Source organism: Stenella coeruleoalba (assembly GCF_951394435.1).
Source record: "Stenella coeruleoalba genome assembly, chromosome: 20".
NCBI lineage: Eukaryota > Metazoa > Chordata > Mammalia > Artiodactyla > Delphinidae > Stenella > Stenella coeruleoalba.
The window spans coordinates 2,769,263-2,786,172 of record NC_137166.1 but is presented as its reverse complement, the minus strand read 5'-3'; the positions used below and the strand labels follow the sequence as shown (position 1 = coordinate 2,786,172).

The window sequence follows — 16,910 nt, the reverse complement described above, 5'->3', positions numbered from 1 at the left end:
TGAAAATAGATCTGTTTATTTATTTATTAACACCTTTTATTTTGAAATAATTATAGATTCAAGGGAAGGTGCAAAGCAATGCACAGGGAGGTGAAAGAGACTTATTTTGTGCAAAAATTTTTACAGCCCTTTTCTCATTTAAATTTAACCACCTATGGCACCGCCACGATCTCTGTTTACACACAGTAGGGCACAGACACGTACACACACACACACACTCTCTCAGAGAGACAGGTGTCTTGTCCTAAGGCACCTGGCTAGTCAGGCTCAGAGTTAGTCCTGGAGCACACGGCCAGCACCGAGGTTCTTTTTGACCCCCTGCCATGAGGTCGGGACCAAGGATGGGGACAGAGACTCCCACCACATGACCGCTGGTCCACAGACCCAATCTGCGCTCTTGCTGTCCCCTCCCTCCCCATCACGGGGGAGCCACGCCAGCACCTAAGATCCATTCTTTGATTGGTTTTCATGCTTCCAGCAGTTACGGGTAGAGCTGCGAGTGAGAACTCGACTTCTGCTGTCTGTTTGGACGAGTGGATCTCTACCTGCGCTAAGCACCGGAATCCCCAGGGGGTCTTTAGAAAAAATGCTGACGGCCGGGTCACAGCCCCAGATGGTTTTTTAGGATGACCTCCCCCACCCCCCGCAATAATCCTAGTGTGCAGCTGGCGTCGGGAAGCAGTGGTTTTGGTATCAGTAAGGGAAGGCTTAAGGTCAAGTGCCTGGATTATTCAGAAAAACCTCTGGGCAAGAAGAAACAGAGAAGTGGGTTTCGGGTTGAATGAGGCAGCCCAGCTGCTGACATTCATCAGGGCTCACGGCCTCCCTGCCTCCTCGCACACCATCTGGGGAGAAGGTACTGAGCACATCACCGCTTTGGATCATTTCAGCAACCCTGTGAGGCTGCCTTGAGTCTCCCAACTTGCTGGAGGAGGCATCAAGGCTGGGTGAGTGCATGACACACAGTCGGGGAGAACCCGAGTCAAACATTCAGGTCATTTGTTCCTAAAGCTCCGGCTCTCTTTCGCAACATCTTCGCTGCACAAGCTAGCGTCTCACAGATCTCCCCCCACGTTCAGCCTGGGGTGAAGGAAGCACATGCATTTAAGGATACGCACGAAGGAGCAAAAGCGTTTGTTTTCCCGTGATCAGGAACTTGTTCCAAGAGCCTCTGTCATCAGAACAGCTTGTCATTCTCCATCCGCCAGATAGTCATTAAGTGCCAGGCGTGCGACACACCTTAGCCACATACAAGTGGACCAGACCCCGGTCCCGTCCTCGAGGGGCTTATACTCAGGTGGGGAAGACCAGCAAAGCAAATTGACAGGCACCAGCCGATGCACTGTTGACATTTATGGTTACTCAAAATCTTTTAAACACTCTCCACTTCCTGAGAGATCCCCATTCTTTCAAGCCGGTCTTTCAAATATAAGAAGCAAAGAAGGAACCCCCCACTCGTCTGTGTGCTAGGATGGGGCCCACCACCAGACACACGGGTGTGACCTTGGGGGCCAGGTGGGCAGGGAGGAGGGCGTAGTGTACCTGCTTCGATGCTGCGGACCACGGGAGTGGTCCTGGGACCTGGAGCCGTGAGAGCCGCCCAGAACTTGAAGCCCTTGGATCCTACTGGAGGTGGGCGCTTCCGTGGTGGCCAGCCCTGCCGTACTGGCAGGGATGCGCTCCTGGGAACTCAGCTTGGAATCCACTTTGCAAAGATCCTGTGAGCTACTTGCAAATTCTTTCTGTGTAACTGAACGAGAGTTTGCAGTAAAAGCTTAAGTTACCCAAAAAGTGCTAAGACCTACGAGGGGCTAATCATCATTTTAGTATTTGCTGAGCACTCGGTCTCTGCGGGGGACTGGTATTTAGTGTTTGCTGAGCACTGGGTCTCTGGGGGGACTGGTCTAAGGACAGTACTTGGCATGTATTATTACTCACTCACTTCTCCCCAGGCCCTGTGAGCGAGGGACGGTAGTTTTCCCTCCTTAACAGGTGAGGCAGCAGGCGTAGAGGGCTTAGTCACTTCCCAGCGTCTCGTAACCCACACACGGCAGAGCTGGGCTTGGACTCAGGCTCTCCGGCTCTGAGCAGCTGTCGAGCTCTGTCCTGAGGGCTCTACGTGCACAGTCTCTTTCATTTTGAGATGACCCTGGGAGCTGGGGATTACTGTGTCCAGTTCACCAGTGGCATTTGACTAGTGCGCTCCCAGGTCGCAGAGCGAATCCTTGGCAAAGGAACAGACCCAAGCATACCTGTCTTTAAAACTCGCAGCTGCCCTTCAGCAACAGCTGACCCGGTGTGAAAGGAGTGGGCCTACAGGGCAAACACCTCCTCGCCTCTTAAAGTGAAGGACGCAGGCAGGGAACACACCGCCTGTCAGGCAGCATCCTATATGAGGTTCTCAGTCAGGTCTGCACATCAGAACCATTCAGGGAGCTTAACAAAATGTGCTTCCCAGACTCCACTCCCAGAGATGCTAGGGCCTCTGGCCTGGGCGGGTTGCATGACCACCTGGTGATTCTAATGTGGAATAACCATTGACCTCATCTGGTCAATGGTCTCATTGGTCTAGTAGGCTGGTTCTCAACTGGGGGCAATCTTACCCCCTGGGGCAGTTGGCAACGTCTGGAGACAGTCTGGGTGGTCATAACCAGGGGAGGGGTGCTAATGGCATCTAGGGTGTTGAGGGATGCTGTTGGACAGCCGACAAAGCACAGAACAGCCCCTCACAACGGAGGATTATCCGACTCTATAGCCCTGAGGTTTGAGAAACCCCGTCTGTTCCCTTTGTGAGATCTCCACACCCAAAGGACAGAGCTAGTGGCGTAGACACATTTCCGTCTCCTTCCCATCTCTCTGGGATTTTCAAGCCAAAGGGCCATAGAAAGCTTCTTGATCAGGGACGTATATTTGGATCTTCTAGGCCAGTGAGCCAAAAAAGACTAACTTAACAATTTTAGTAGCCACCTTAAAAACGAAACATGGAAAGGAAACAGGTGAAGTTCATTTTGGGGAATCTATTTTATTTAACCCCACCTCTCCAAGACATTCTCATTTCGGTGTGAACTTAACATAAAAAATTACCGACATGCTTCACATCTTTCTGGCACCAAGTCTTGGAAATCCGGTGTGTATCCTGCACTAATGGTACATCTTAATTGAGATGAGCCGCATTTCTGGAACTCAAGAGCGACGCGTGCGTACTTAGCCGCAGCCCCGCTGGACGGTACGGCTTCAGATTCTCTTTGGTTGCCCTTTCACACACTTTTATAGAATTCTGCAGCTCTTCAGATTACTTATCCCAACTGCAATTAGGTCATTATCTGCCCAGTGATGAGTTTCGCATCTGTCCCTCCCCACGATGCGACGTGCTCCATGAGGGCAAAGGTTCCATCATTTTCTGTTTTGCCCCTTTTTTCCTATCTGTCCAGCCCAGTGCCTGCTACTTAGCAGGTGTCCAAAACATGTCTGTCAGCGGGACTGCACCTTCTCCACGCCTGACTCTCTTGCCAGAGCGGGCGTCCCTCAGCTTGCTGTAACCCAGTGCTTGGTGTGTAACAGACAGTGAATATTTGTAGGACAACAATGTGAAGGCACTCGTCCGACTCCCGATGCTTCTTTCCATCCAGACTGTTCTCTACTCCTTTACTCACTCGGCCCAGGACGGGCGGGTGCTGGGGCTTATCAGACGGGTAAACATGCGTAGAGCTAGGCAGGCATCCGGGGCCCCAGCCTGGCTTTGTCCCCATGGGAGTGAGCTGCCCTCTACTTTGCTCTCAGGGGTCTGCCCACTCCCCACCCCAACTATGGGGTGGAGCTTCGAGCGTCCAGAGGGGCCACTGAGTAGCGGGCAAGTCTGTTGCTCACCACGGATACAACCCACAGTCTCCAGCTGAGCTTTCAAAATAAATCTTTTTGACTTCTCTCGGCCCAATCCTGTCATTTCCCAAAGGGTTCAGAATTCAGGCAATCTCCTGGTTTTCCTGGCGAGGACCCCACCGAGGAGCGGGGAGGGGAAGTGAATTCCCCAGGGCACAGAGTTACATAGTGGAGGGTCCCGTGGGGGCGCCCGGCTCCCAGTCTGGAGGGCAGGGGGGCTTAGGCTGCAGCTCATGAGAAAAATGCCTGTCTCGACTCTGGACGCGCCTCTGTAGGCAAAGACCTCCCCGAAGAATCAAAGAGGGGGGCGGTCTTTACAGCACTGTGCACCAGACCCAGGGGTTCCATATTTAATCTCCGCGACTTCCCAGAGGAGCAGGGAGAACGTTCAAGCTGCAGGCGTGACCTCTGGATTTATGGGTTGGCGAGTGAGGCGTATCCCAGTCCCCTCTGGTGAGAGGATGCTCCTTGGAAGCTGGAGTTGTGTGGGTGGGGGCGGGGAGGGCTAGGATCAAGGAGGTGGAGTGGCAGCTGGGGACTGTGAGAAACAGGAAGAGCCCTTCGAGCTCCATTAAGAGCAAGCGGTTGTCTTTCCCAGCAACAGAAATTCTCCACGGGCCCCATAATTCATACCGTAGAGCCGAGCCTGAAATCAGCTCCAAGAAGCTGCACTCTGTACGACCACACGATCAGGACGTGCGTGTGTGTGTTTGCGTGTGCGTGGCTGCGTGTGGCCAAGTGGGACGGCACAAAGAGCCTTTGGGGGGATCAGGAATCTCCATCACTGACTCCCCGTCTGTCCCCAGATTGCGGGGATCCCCGCCAGCACCCAGCACAGCTTCCTGAGGATCCCTTCGGTGTCTCCGAGTGCTTCCCAGGACTTTGTTTTCATTAGCAAAGCAATATGTAATAATAGTTGTTAAAATAATTGTATTTCTGTTTTTACATCTGTAAAGATTAAGTTAAACAGTATGAAGCCCATTAAAGTATTTCATGACACGCTGCCGTGAACTGCCCTTCATTCCCTCTGCTACTATTATTCCAGAGTAAACTTCAGAGATCGGGCGGCTGCCACGGAGGGTTATTTATAGCGGCTCATTCATCAATAAAAAACTTCAAAAGGAATCTGTTACTCTTCTATTGGGAAGCCAAAGAAAACTCACATAAAGACAGCCCTGTTAAGAAACAAAGCGGAGCGACCGCAGGACATTTAGTTAAGTAAAATCCTGATTTCTAACAAATACCATGTCGCAAAAAGAGATTGCTGGCAACGTGAATCCATTTAAGCAACTGGGTTCCCATTGGATAGTTAAAATAAGCTGTTAAACAGTTGTATTTACGTTGGCTTCAAAGGCCCTGAGTCTCCTCTTCGGGTTTTAAAAGCGTAAGAGGTCTGTGATCCTGACATAGCGAAGCAAGCCTTGTTTTCATCTTAAGAAAGCGCAGGGGACGGACACAGCCCCTGTGCCTATGGGTTATGGCTTGATTTACGGTTTTCTTGGCTCTTGGCGTGAAACTGGACTGGGGATTGGAATGGAGTCTCCCATGGTGGGAAGACCACTTATTGAGCACTTACTGTGTTCCTGGTACTGTCCCATCGAAGCAGGTGTTAGTGGCTCCATTTTGCAGATGGGAAAACCACGGTTGAGCCCATTACCCATCACGCTGGGCCGTCTGTAGGATCCCGTCTTTGGTGGCGTCTTAGAATTGTAGCGATTCGTTCGGTACTGGATCTTAAGGTGATGAGATGCAGCCGTCTGCACGTTCACGAGCGAAACGACCACGAAGGCCAACCCCAAAACGTCAGTGGAGACACGCAGACAACCGCAGCCCCGGCATTTCGTCGTGTTTCTGTGCCTTGACACCAGACAGGTTCTGGGAGGCATGATGCTGGGTTGTAGAAAGGAAACTGCCTTCGAAGGACTCTCTTATGGAGACATCTTGTCCTTCTGGAGGTGGAGGTGGAGGCTGGAGGGTGGGTGACGACACAGTCCAGAGCCTCCGTAATTGTCGGGCAGCTAGCAAGTGCTGGGAACTCTGCCAAGCGAGAGCAGCAGAGGCCTCTGTCAGTTATTTTTTCCAGCCTCGTGATGTAAATACCAACCACAGGCCCATTTTACAGATGAGGGGATTGAGGCTCAGTAAACGAACTTGCTCACGGTTACCCAGCGGGGAGGACACAGAGCAGGGCTTGGCCTCTGCGCTGGAGGTCAGGGCGGGGGCGGCCTCTCCTTGGCTAACAGGAGTGGGAGGCTTTGGATTCAGACAGGCCAGTGGTGACTGGTCACGCAGCTTGTCCACTGCTCAGAGCTGGCCGAGGGGCCGAGCTAAGGCTGAACATCCAGCCCGTGCATCTTGGAGGAGAGGCGCCTTCTGGGCTCCAGATGGCCCGGGAACCAGGCCTATCCGGACTGGAAATCTGGCTTTGCTCCTTGTTAGCAAGTTATTCAGCCTCTCGGAGCCTCAGATTTCTCATCCCTCAAATGGGATAATGACATCAGGGCAGCGGTGAGGATGGAGCGGGGTGAGGTCATTTATCTGCAGGGACTGGCTCAGCGTAACAACCACAACAGTGGGCGCTGACTGCACGCGTCCCCTGGGCTAGACCAACGCCGACAGCCTTCGTGTAGGAACTCGTGCAGTCCCTCCAGCCACACGCTCCGATGGGAGCTGTGAGCACCCTCGTCTTATAGACGAGCCAGCTGGGCCACAGAGGGGCTCGGTAGCACTCAGCATTGCACGGCTCTGCGCGGGATGCAGGCCGGCCCTGAGTCCATTCTCGCACCGCTCTTCCCACCCACCTCTTTAGCGGGTCCTCCGTAAATGTGATGGACTAGGCGCGCCACCCCGTAGACAGCACTGACGTGCATGCCGAGAACTAGTGCTTATTCTAGGAACATGGGGGCCACCGATGCACTTTTGCACCCCTCTCGGGACTCCATCCACAAGGATTCTCATCGTCAGTCGTGCTCTAGAATGCCTTCTGGTTGTGCAACACGTGATCTGAGATGCGGCCTGTGTGTGGCCTGGGAATCGGGAAGCTTGGCGCCCACCCCCTGCGTTGCTGCTGTGTATCCTGACACGTGAGCCCAGGGGGCCCTGTGCCCTGTGACATAAAGGAGGTGCCTCGAGGGCTGGCTGAGGGCTGCCCCGTTGTCACCTGCTTGGGGTGTCCACACTTGAGCGCAGAGGGGGGCCCCTGAGCACATGCCTGACCACAGGCCTCGCTCTAGAGGGACTTAAAGAACACGTGCTTGGTCTCTGTCCAGAGCCTGAGGGAGGGGCCCCATCTCGGACACAGAGCTGTGACTACATTACTTTCTTTTGCTGAGCGCCCTTTGGGTTCCCCATAGATGGCCACAGGGTGGGTTTGGAGGGAGTCTCTAATTGGGGGTGGGGACCTGAACAGTATGCAAATGCTGCCCTTTGCAATTTCCCTTCATCTCCTTTAAGGCAGTTATCGAGAAGAACGGCGGCTACAAAGACCAGAACCCCTTTATGGCACTGTTAGCCGGAGCTTCAGCTCACAGCCTTCCGGTGTGTGGAGGGGAGGCCTGTCCTCGTTGGATGGAGGAGAAGCTAACAGCCACCCTGGCGTGGCGTCCCCAACTTGTTCAGCAGATCCTTTCCCAAGATGTGCTGTTAGCATTGGATGAATTCAGCTGCATTTTGGATTTGCCAACCATCTCACACTGTTTTTAAAATGCTTGGGGTTTGATAAAACTGAAAAAGATATTTGCCAAGCCCCATTCCCCTTCATTTTTTAAACCCATGTGGATTTTAAGGGGAATTTAATCCATATGTTTCTGATTCATTTGCTCTTAACTCATCAAAACCTTGTTTCAAAAAAGCTATTTGATGTCCAAGGAGCTTTTGGAGTTGGGTTTTAAATCTTTTAAAGTCCTCCCTTCCTGGCTTTGAAATGAGATGTTGCCGTTTGCCAAGCATAAATGAGCTCCCTAGCTGAAAAAAGGTTCATGTTTGGTTCACAATTAGAGAACTGTGAATTCTCAGTGGGCTGTGAAACGGGCAACACCTGCCTCCTTTGAAGACTGGTCAGGACCCCCTCCCCTAAAGCCAGGGCCAGGGTCCCACCGCCTGTGTCCAGGAGTCATGCCGCTGGCTGGGTGAGGGACAGGAATGATGGCTCCTTTTATTTAGCACCTTGATTCTATCAGCCCAGAGAAGGGCAGCCTGGAAGATGTTTCTGAGGACTGGGCTCCACACATTTTAGGAGAATATAACTTAGGAGGGACTTACTTACATGTTTATAAAGCCTGATTTATTTTAAGCTTTTTATAATGGAACCTTTAAAACATATACAAGAACAGAGAATGTCCTCATGTATTACTCACCACGCCTCAGCCCTTATCAGCTCAGTATCAACCTTGACTTTGAGATGAATCCTGGATTTTCTATCATTTCATTCTTCTACAGTTCTGTCCATGTCTCTAGAACATAAGGAAAGACTCTTTAAAAGTCCACAATACCCTGATCACAAATTGGCAATAAATTCCTAAATGTCATAAAAATCCTGATTAATTTCCCCCTATTTTCTCATAAGTTAGAAAAACTGGGTTCTTTGAATCAGGATCTAAATGAAGCCATCCATTGCATTTGGTGGCTTTTAGTCCTTTGGTTTCTCTCTTCTTTTTTTCTGTTGGCAATTTATTTGTTGAAGAAATAGGTCATTTATCACATGGCATTTCCCACATTTTGGATTTTTCTGATTACATTCTTGTATTTAACAAGTTTCTCTTCCCCTAAAAATGCAAGTTCTTAGAGTTTATGTTTTTGAAAAACTTCAGAGTCAATTCCAGTAGAACAATATTTTACATTTTGATAGGCTTAATATTTCCTTTTTTGTACCTTGAAATATCCCCTTTGGCCCTATATTTAACTCCATTCTCTGAGTATTACTCCCCCCCATCTCTCTCTCTCTCTCTCTCTCACACACACACACACACACACACACACACACACACACACACACGTACATTTTTGTTTTACTTATTCGGTGCCACAGTTACAAGACATCAAATGCTGCAGTGGCAGGACCCTGTTCCATTATGTACTAAGACCCGGAAGGAATGAGGGCACAGGAGAAAGCAGAGATATCCTGAAAATGAACACACAACCATCATAAGCATGCTTTTCCAAATGTGATTTTGAGTGTTAACACGTCATGAGTCACCCAGTGAGAAAGCTTTCCCCCTTTCCGTTCTCCTCCGCGCCATTTGATGGCATTAAGGAGCGTCTCAGTCGGTGGGGCCGTGGTCTTTCTTCCCTCTAACACCTGCCAATCTTCTCACGTAAGGAAGGCAGATGAAGGCCTGGGGGTGGAGCCGTGGCCAGGTAACAATATCTAGCTAGCGCCGAACAGCATTGCTTTGCTTTTCTTGTACCTGATTTGTTTACGATCTACACATCAAGAGATACGGACTGTCCATCGTCAGCCATACTTCAAAGCTTACTTTTACAGTAAAAAGCGAGGGTCGACTTAAAGGAAAACGTTAATGACATCGTGGAACGGTGCTCTGTGCTTTGGCGAAGTCTCGCACTCCCGGTGCTGGCTGACGTTTGGCAAGCAGTGCAGGAGCAGCGGGAGATCTGGGGGACGCAGCGAGAAACTCTGGGTCCTTTTCCTCCCCTTCTTCGTAATCTAACCAGTAAATGCAGGCAGCCACTTCACCTCCCTGCAGGCTGTCTCCCCCGTGGAGTGGGACGCAATCCCTGCCCCGAACCCCGGCCTCACCTCCCAGGGTTCTGGTGGAGGAACAAAGAGATGAGGAAAGTGATGCCTTGTAAACAATAATTATTACGCATAATTTAATCGTCTATTTCGCACCCCTCCAGACACCATTTCTTCTCTCTTCTCCTCTCCCCCTTCTTCAACAGTCTTTACCCTCTCTTCTTGATGCCCCCATTCACTCACCGTCCTTCTGGAACTATAACAGGAAGAAAAGCAGGTGGTTGGGTAGAGACTAAAAAGACCCCCACAAATCCTTGTCTGAAGGACCAGAAATAATTGGGGCTGGCGGCCCAGGATTCCTCCAGTAGTTCCGTCTGCATCAGACGCCACCTCTGGGCCACAGTGATTGGGCCCAGCTTCGGACATGTGACTCCTGTTGGGCCGATCAGAGTCTACCACAGGGGTTTTCCTCACTGGAGCGGGTAAGCACGTGCTCTTTCTCTGAGCAAGATGGGAGCCTGGAGGTGCCTGCAGATGTGGTTCCCACCTTTGGTGGGTGGATGGAGCTGACCCGAAAGTCACCCAGTGAGAACGTTTCCCCCTTTTCAGTTCTCTCCCACACCATTCGACTATATCAAGGAGGAGAATGTCAGTTTGGTGGCTTCTTTTTTCTTGGAATAAACAAGAGAAAATGTCGGGGGTGGGAGGGGAGAACAGCCTTGGAGTCCCTGAGGCTCCCTCTGCCCCAGATATTTGATTAGAGGAACCGAAAAACTCTTAAGCCAATTTACTTAAGCCAGAGTGTGTTGTGTTTTTGTCACTTTCAACCAAAAGAGTCCTAATGAAATACATCTGGTAAAATTACATTTAAAAGCACATATTGGACAAACAGGATGTCTGCAAACAGATTAGGGACAGGTCTAATCGCTTTGCGATGGCCAACCTGAATTGCTTCAGAGGGAGAAGTTCTAGTCCTAGACCAGCATCTGAATCCAAGCGTCCTCAGCATCACTGTTGCTAACAGCTGGCTTCCTGTGACAGACTTCCAGCTAGCGCCTTGCATTTTGATAACCTTACCGAGTATTTTCCTATTTACCCCTTTTTCTCATCACGTCCCTTTGATGTGGTCCAGAATGACTGATTGATTAATTTGACCAAGCAACGTTTGCTGAGCACCGACAATGAGCTGGGCACCCCGGTGGAATGGCAAAGATGTAAGATGCAGTTTCTATAGCCAAGCAGGTGATACTCAAGGACCACCCATCTGATAAAGCAATGGAGGCACTAAGCAAGGCTAAGCGACCTCCTCCAGGAGTCTTAGGTCTTTCGGATGGAAACGGGACCTTTTAACTTCCCAGCCCGGGCCCCTGCACCGCAGCCTGCTGCCTGTTTCACAGTGTTTGAAAGAGGCTCACTCTCTTTCCACCACTCAGCTGTGCCAGTGGTGTCTCTGGGGCCCTGCGCTCCCGACTGGGGAGTGAAGGATTGCATACAGAGGCCTCAGACTTGCAGCCGATGGCTGGGGGCATGAGAGCCTGGCCGTTTTCTTTGGTTCAAAGAAACATATTTTAAAACACACTGTATCTCACAGATCTTATCCTTGGTAGCAACCTCAGCAGCCTAGTGTCTGTTGCCTTACACCTGGCCCATGTCAGTGACTCTTATTATCTTCCTGGCCCTTGTAGACTTTTGAGTTTGCATCACAAGGTGGTCTCTTAGGTAGTTTCCAGTCTTGATATATATTTTTTTAATTTGTTTATTTAATTAATTTATTTTTGGCTGCATTGGGTCTTCATTGCTGCACGCGGGCTCTCTCTAGTTCCAGTCTTGATATTTTTATGACTATATCTTACTCTTAAAAAAATATATATATATATATACAATATCCATAAAATTTTAGACATGTGGACACTCTTTTGATCACCTCTCAGGTTACGATTTGGAATATTTCTGTCACCCAGAAAGTTCCCTTGTGCCCTTTCCCAGTCAACACCCCCCACCCTAGAGATAACTGCCCTTTTGACTTCCATCACCATCAGTTCGTTTTTTCTGTTCTCGACTGTTGTATAAATTGATTCAAACAGCATGTGCTCTTGTGTCTGCCTTCCTTCCCTCGGTGCTGTGATGGGGACTCATCCACGTGGTTGTTTGTGGCAGTGGTTGGTCCGTTTTCACTGCCGTGTAATATTCCCCTAGAGGAAGAAACCACGACCTCTTCGTTCTACTGCTGGTGGGAGCTTGGGTTGTTTGAAGTTCTTGAGTGTTGGGAGTAACTGAGTGTTCTTGCACATGCCTTCTTGTAGAACACAGTCCTAGATTCAACTGGGGATATACTCAGCAAAAGAAATTGCTTGGTCATGGGCCGTGTGCCCTTTGAGCTCTGTCCCGCCGGGCAGCGTCCCAGCGAGACAGAACTCTTGCTCCTCTACTTCTTACTCTTTGCAGAGGGGCTGCATTCACACACGTCTTCCTCTCCCAATACGTGGCGAGCAGCTGGCACGCAGTAGGTGTTCAGCTAACGCGGTTCCTTTTTGGAGAATGAATACTGATCAAATCCCCCTTCCCAGTCACCGCCAGCACCCTGTTCACCGTCACGAGTGACATTCGAGCACTGCCCGCTATGGACCTGATCTCTGATCTCCACGAAGCCCTGAGAGGCTGGCATCATCTTGCCCGCTTCGCAGATGATGCAGGCGGGACCCAGCAGAGCTAATCACTCTGCCCGAAGCGTCCCAAGTGGAGCTGGGATGCAGGTCTGCCCGAGGCCCACATGCTGTCACTAAGCTGTCTCCTGCGAACATCTCCTCCGCCTCTGGCACCCCCGCAACCCACTTCCCAGGCGGCTCCCAGTGCTTGTCTGTTCCTGTGGAACCGTTTGCAGGGACCAGGGCATTTCTCTAAGTTCGGCTCCCCTGGGAGGTCTCTAGGGTCTACGGTCTGTTTATAAACGGCCCCTGGGCCTTTTCCTTTACGGGTCATTATTGACAAATAAATGGCTGACTCACAAGAGTAAAAATATACTTCTGGTTTAGAGCTGTGGAGTTATTAAAAGTTTGTTGTGTCTACTCAGATGGTACAGCCACTGCCCGAGGACAAGGCAGCTGATGTGACTGTAGGACGAGCACAGACAAATGTTCCCTCTCCTGACTCAGTCCTGGCCATATGTTGTCGGTCACGGTGACAAGGCCCACGAGGTTCTAGGGGCCCGCCCCCTCTGGGGTTTGCGTGGAGCAGCAGAGCGCTGCATCTGGAGCCGGGGGACCTGGGACGATGCCACAGCTCTGTTGTCTTCCGGTTATGTGACCCTGGCCAAGTCACCTCCTTAAGCCTCTCCTCCACCCCTGCTGGAAAGTGGGAATCATAGAGCTTGCCTCCCGGGGTTGGTAGGAGGTGTGAGCAAACACTATTTCAGACGAGTTGCCAGAGTGACCATTTTAGAGATAGAAAGGGTTGGCCTGATATGAGCTCGGAGAGGAGGGCTGTGGCCAGGGGCGCCTTCAGGCAGGGCTCAGGAGATTGCTCTGGGAAGCCGTTGGATGTTCAGGCAGGGTGAGGGCGCGAGGGCAGGGCACTGGCAGCCTCTGCTGCAGCAGAGGTGGCCGCTGGCCCTGCCAGGAAGCTGCCCCAGAGGCTGGAGAAAGAGCCGTGCTTAGTTCAAAACTCCTCCGCGGTCAGGCGCCCTTCTGCCGTGAACTTCCGCAGTGCTTCAGCTCCCTCAGTGGGCAAGCGTCTGATGCTTCGAAAGAGAGGCAGGATTCCCTACGCAAGGAACGTAGTAAGTACTGAAGACAGGAAAAGACCGCAGATACGTTTACCCGTGAGCCGGCAAATACAGGCCTGCTGCTCAGGCCTTTCCCACCCAGCACGCTTCTCCTGAACCTCTGAGCCTCCAGCGAGCCCTGCAGGCTGCACCGCCGGCTCGGAGTTGACGCACGTGAGCACTCCTCTCTGCCTCTCAGCCCTGGTCCCCAGAAGCTTACCCGCCGGGCTGTGCTCAAGGGATGGGCTTTGGCAACCGTGGTGAGACAGTATTTAACATTTCCGAGACAGAAATGGCCATCCGAAAAGGCTAAAATGATATGTTTTGGCCCCGTCTCTAACCTTTGGAAGGATGCCCAGCTTCCGACAGTCTCTGACGCTGTTTTGGGGGAGGAAACCTTATGTTGAGGAAAAGCACATTGCTCTCCTTTAAGGTTCTATTCGCTCTTTTCGGAACTCCCATTTCAGGGACCCCAGACGCCGTGTCCCATCGTATTCTTCACTGCCTGCCAGTGGGGCATCCCCTGGACTCCCAGGTGGTCAGAGCCTAGACATCTGTTCCAGAAAGGCTTAAAGAGGAAAAGGTCTTCTAAGAAATAACTACTCCTACATACAAAACACTCATGGTTCCTTCCAAGAAAACATGCTCCCACAGTGATTTGAAAAAATTACCCAGTTAAATCCTTTTATCAGGAAGGGATTTATCCCCCAGTGACCGACTCGTAGAAAACAGACGTGTGCCATGATTCACAGAATGAACCCTGGTTTCCATCACTCGGCTCTTACAGACATTGTTGCCAACATCCCATTTAAAGCCCTACTTAGGGTTAAGACTCCATGCTCACAAATGCAGGGGGTACGGCTTCAATCCCTGGTGGGGAACTAAGATCCCAGGGGCTGCACAGTGTGGCCAAAAAAAAAAAAAAAAAAGCGAAAGAGAAGAATTAAGTCCTACTTAGAATCTTGAATCTGAATGAGATACAAAACATGGTTTGATTTGGGAATAATAATGATCAAAAGAAACCAAGCACCATATTATTTAAAAGGCAATTGGTTGAATCCATTGAAAAATCAATGCTAATGGGTCATTTATAAGAATAACCACTTATTTGTTTTTCTTTTACCATTCTTAATGGTTTTTTTGTTTGTTTGTTTGTGTGGTGTTTTTAATGACTGAAAATTGTTTCCTGGATTAGTGTCGTATTTGACATGAAAATAAACATTTTTGATTTGAACCACCAGATGACTCAAATTAGTGGAGGGAAGTAAGATCTGGCCTTGTCGGGCTCCTGGGAAATCTTGAGTCACTATCTGAATCTGGGTTTCAGTTTTTCCATTTTTAACACAAGTGATTTGGAAGGAGTCACCCCTCTAGTGCTTCTACAAAAGGGGCAGAGATTTATAGATGATTGCCTAGAACAGCACTGTCCAAAAGAACGTTCTGCAGCGACGGGAATGTTCTCTAATAGAATATACATGTGCGTGGTCTCCCGTATGGTAGCCGCCAAGCACTTAGAATGTGGAGACGGCACGTGAGGAGCTGCATTTTAAATCTGCTTCAATTGTAACTCATTTACATCTAAGTAGCCACGTGGCTGGTGGCCCTGGTTCTGGGCTGTGAGGATTCAAGGAGCGAGTCTTCAAACTGGTGACTGTGACAGAGTGTCTTCCCCATGGACCACCGTTTTCGCCTCAGAAAAAGAGATGTTTGGGTAGATGAGAGCTTCTTAAAATTTTCCACCAGAGTTCACTGTTACAGTCAGGGTCCTGTTAGGAAAACTGAAGCAATACTAGGCATTTCAAAGGGAAGTGACTGGGTGTAGGGCATTAGGGAATCAAACCTTCAGAGAGCCTGGCGGAGGGATGTCAGGAGAGGTTGTATCCAGCTTGCAGGTTTGTCACTGTGAGTGGAATTCAAAGCCTCGACGGGCTGGGGCTGTTGCCCAGCGGTCAGAAAACTGCAGGAAGGCCTTGCTGACAGGGCTGCCTTGTGGGCCCGAGCAGCGGGCTGGCAAGGAAACACAGAGGCAGCTACAAAAACGTGCACTTGCCAGATGCATCCTCCGCGGCTGCCAGAGAAACACGGGTGGCTTCTGCCTTCCAAACCTTGTGTGAGAGCTTCTCGTCTGTGGAGAAGTGTAGCTCCCTGTCTTCCAGCCCTGTGGTACACGAGGCGGGAATCCATGTCCACTGCCCCAAAACATGTCCAGCGAGTGCTCCTAACATCACAGGAAGGTGAACAAGTGTCCCCCACCACGTCAGAGACTGGAGGAGTAGAGTGCAGGGTGGCCCGGCCCCAGGACAAGATCGACATTTGTTGTTTTGCCTGCTCAGTATAGGCACACCTTGTTTTGTTTTGTTTTAAATTTATTTATTTTTGGCTGCACTGGGTCTTCATTGCTGCACATGAGCTTTCTCTGGTTGCAGCGAGCAGGGGCTACTCTTCGTTGTGGTGCGCGGGCTTCTCGTTGCGGTGGCTTCTCTTGTTGCAGAGCACAGGCTCTAGGTGTGTGGGCTTCAGTAGTTGTGGCTCGCAGGCTCTACAGCACAGGCTCAGTAGTTGTGGCACACGGGCTTAGTTGCTCCACGGCATGTGGGATCTTCCTGGACCAGGGCTCGAACACGTGTCCCCTGCATTGGCAGGCGGATTCTTAACCACTGCGCCACCAGGGAAGTCCCGGCACACCTTGTTCTACTGCACTTTGCTTTATCTCACTTCCAGTTTTTTACAAGTTGCTGGTTTGTGGCAACCCTGCATCAGGCAAGTCCATCGGCGCCATTTTCCCAACAGCATTTGCTTACTTCATGTCTCTGTGTCACGTTTTGGTAATTCTCACAGTATTTCAAACGTTTTCATTGTTATTATATTTGTTATGGTGAGTTGTGATCAGTGACTGTAGGTGTTACTACTATGACTCGGTGAAGGTTCATGGTTAGCCTTTTTTAGCAACAAATTTTTAAAAATTAAGGTATGAATGTTGTGTTTGAGACATAATGCTACTGTACACTTAATGGACCACGGTGTAGTGTAAACACAACTTTTTTTTTTTTGCAGTACACGGGCCTCTCACTGCTGTGGCCTCTCCCGTTGCGGAGCACAGGCTCCGGACGCGCAGGCTCAGCAGCCATGGCTCACGGGCCCAGCCGCTCCGCGGCATGTGGGATCTTCCCGGACCGGGGCACGAACCCACGTCCCCTGCATCGGCAGGCGGACCCTCAACCACTGCGCCACCAGGGAAGCCCTAAACACAACTTTTATATATACTGGGCAACCAAAAAATTTCTCTGACTGGGGTAGCTCAGGGAGATAGGATGCAAGCCTGGTACTCAGGCAGGCATTCTGCCTCCACGAGGGCAGTTCCTGCCTGAGACTGGAGCCAACGTGCTCCAGTGCCGTGAGGGAGAGTGTGGGCCCCACAGGGGCGTGTATGCTTCTGGGTTTGTAAACAGCCTGGCGGGGCTTCAGTTGGCAGCCACAATCATTTCAGAATCTTTCTGTGGCAAACAATTTCCAGCGACTGGGCTCTTAGCTTCTTCCCTGTGTCCATGGGTCCACCAGGGTTCCTGACTGAGCGTGTGT

At 50.7% G+C, this 16,910-nt stretch overlaps 1 long non-coding RNA gene across 1 annotated transcript; it reads right to left on the bottom strand.

The window, feature by feature from the left end:
• Positions 1-1,506: 1,506 nt before the first annotated feature.
• Positions 1,507-8,980, bottom strand: LOC307178798. The gene is made up of 3 exons (XR_013825282.1): positions 8,877-8,980; positions 8,235-8,330; positions 1,507-1,750 (listed from the first exon to the last, which is right to left on the bottom strand). It is a non-coding gene; the product is annotated as an uncharacterized lncRNA (long non-coding RNA).
• Positions 8,981-16,910: the final 7,930 nt, after the last annotated feature.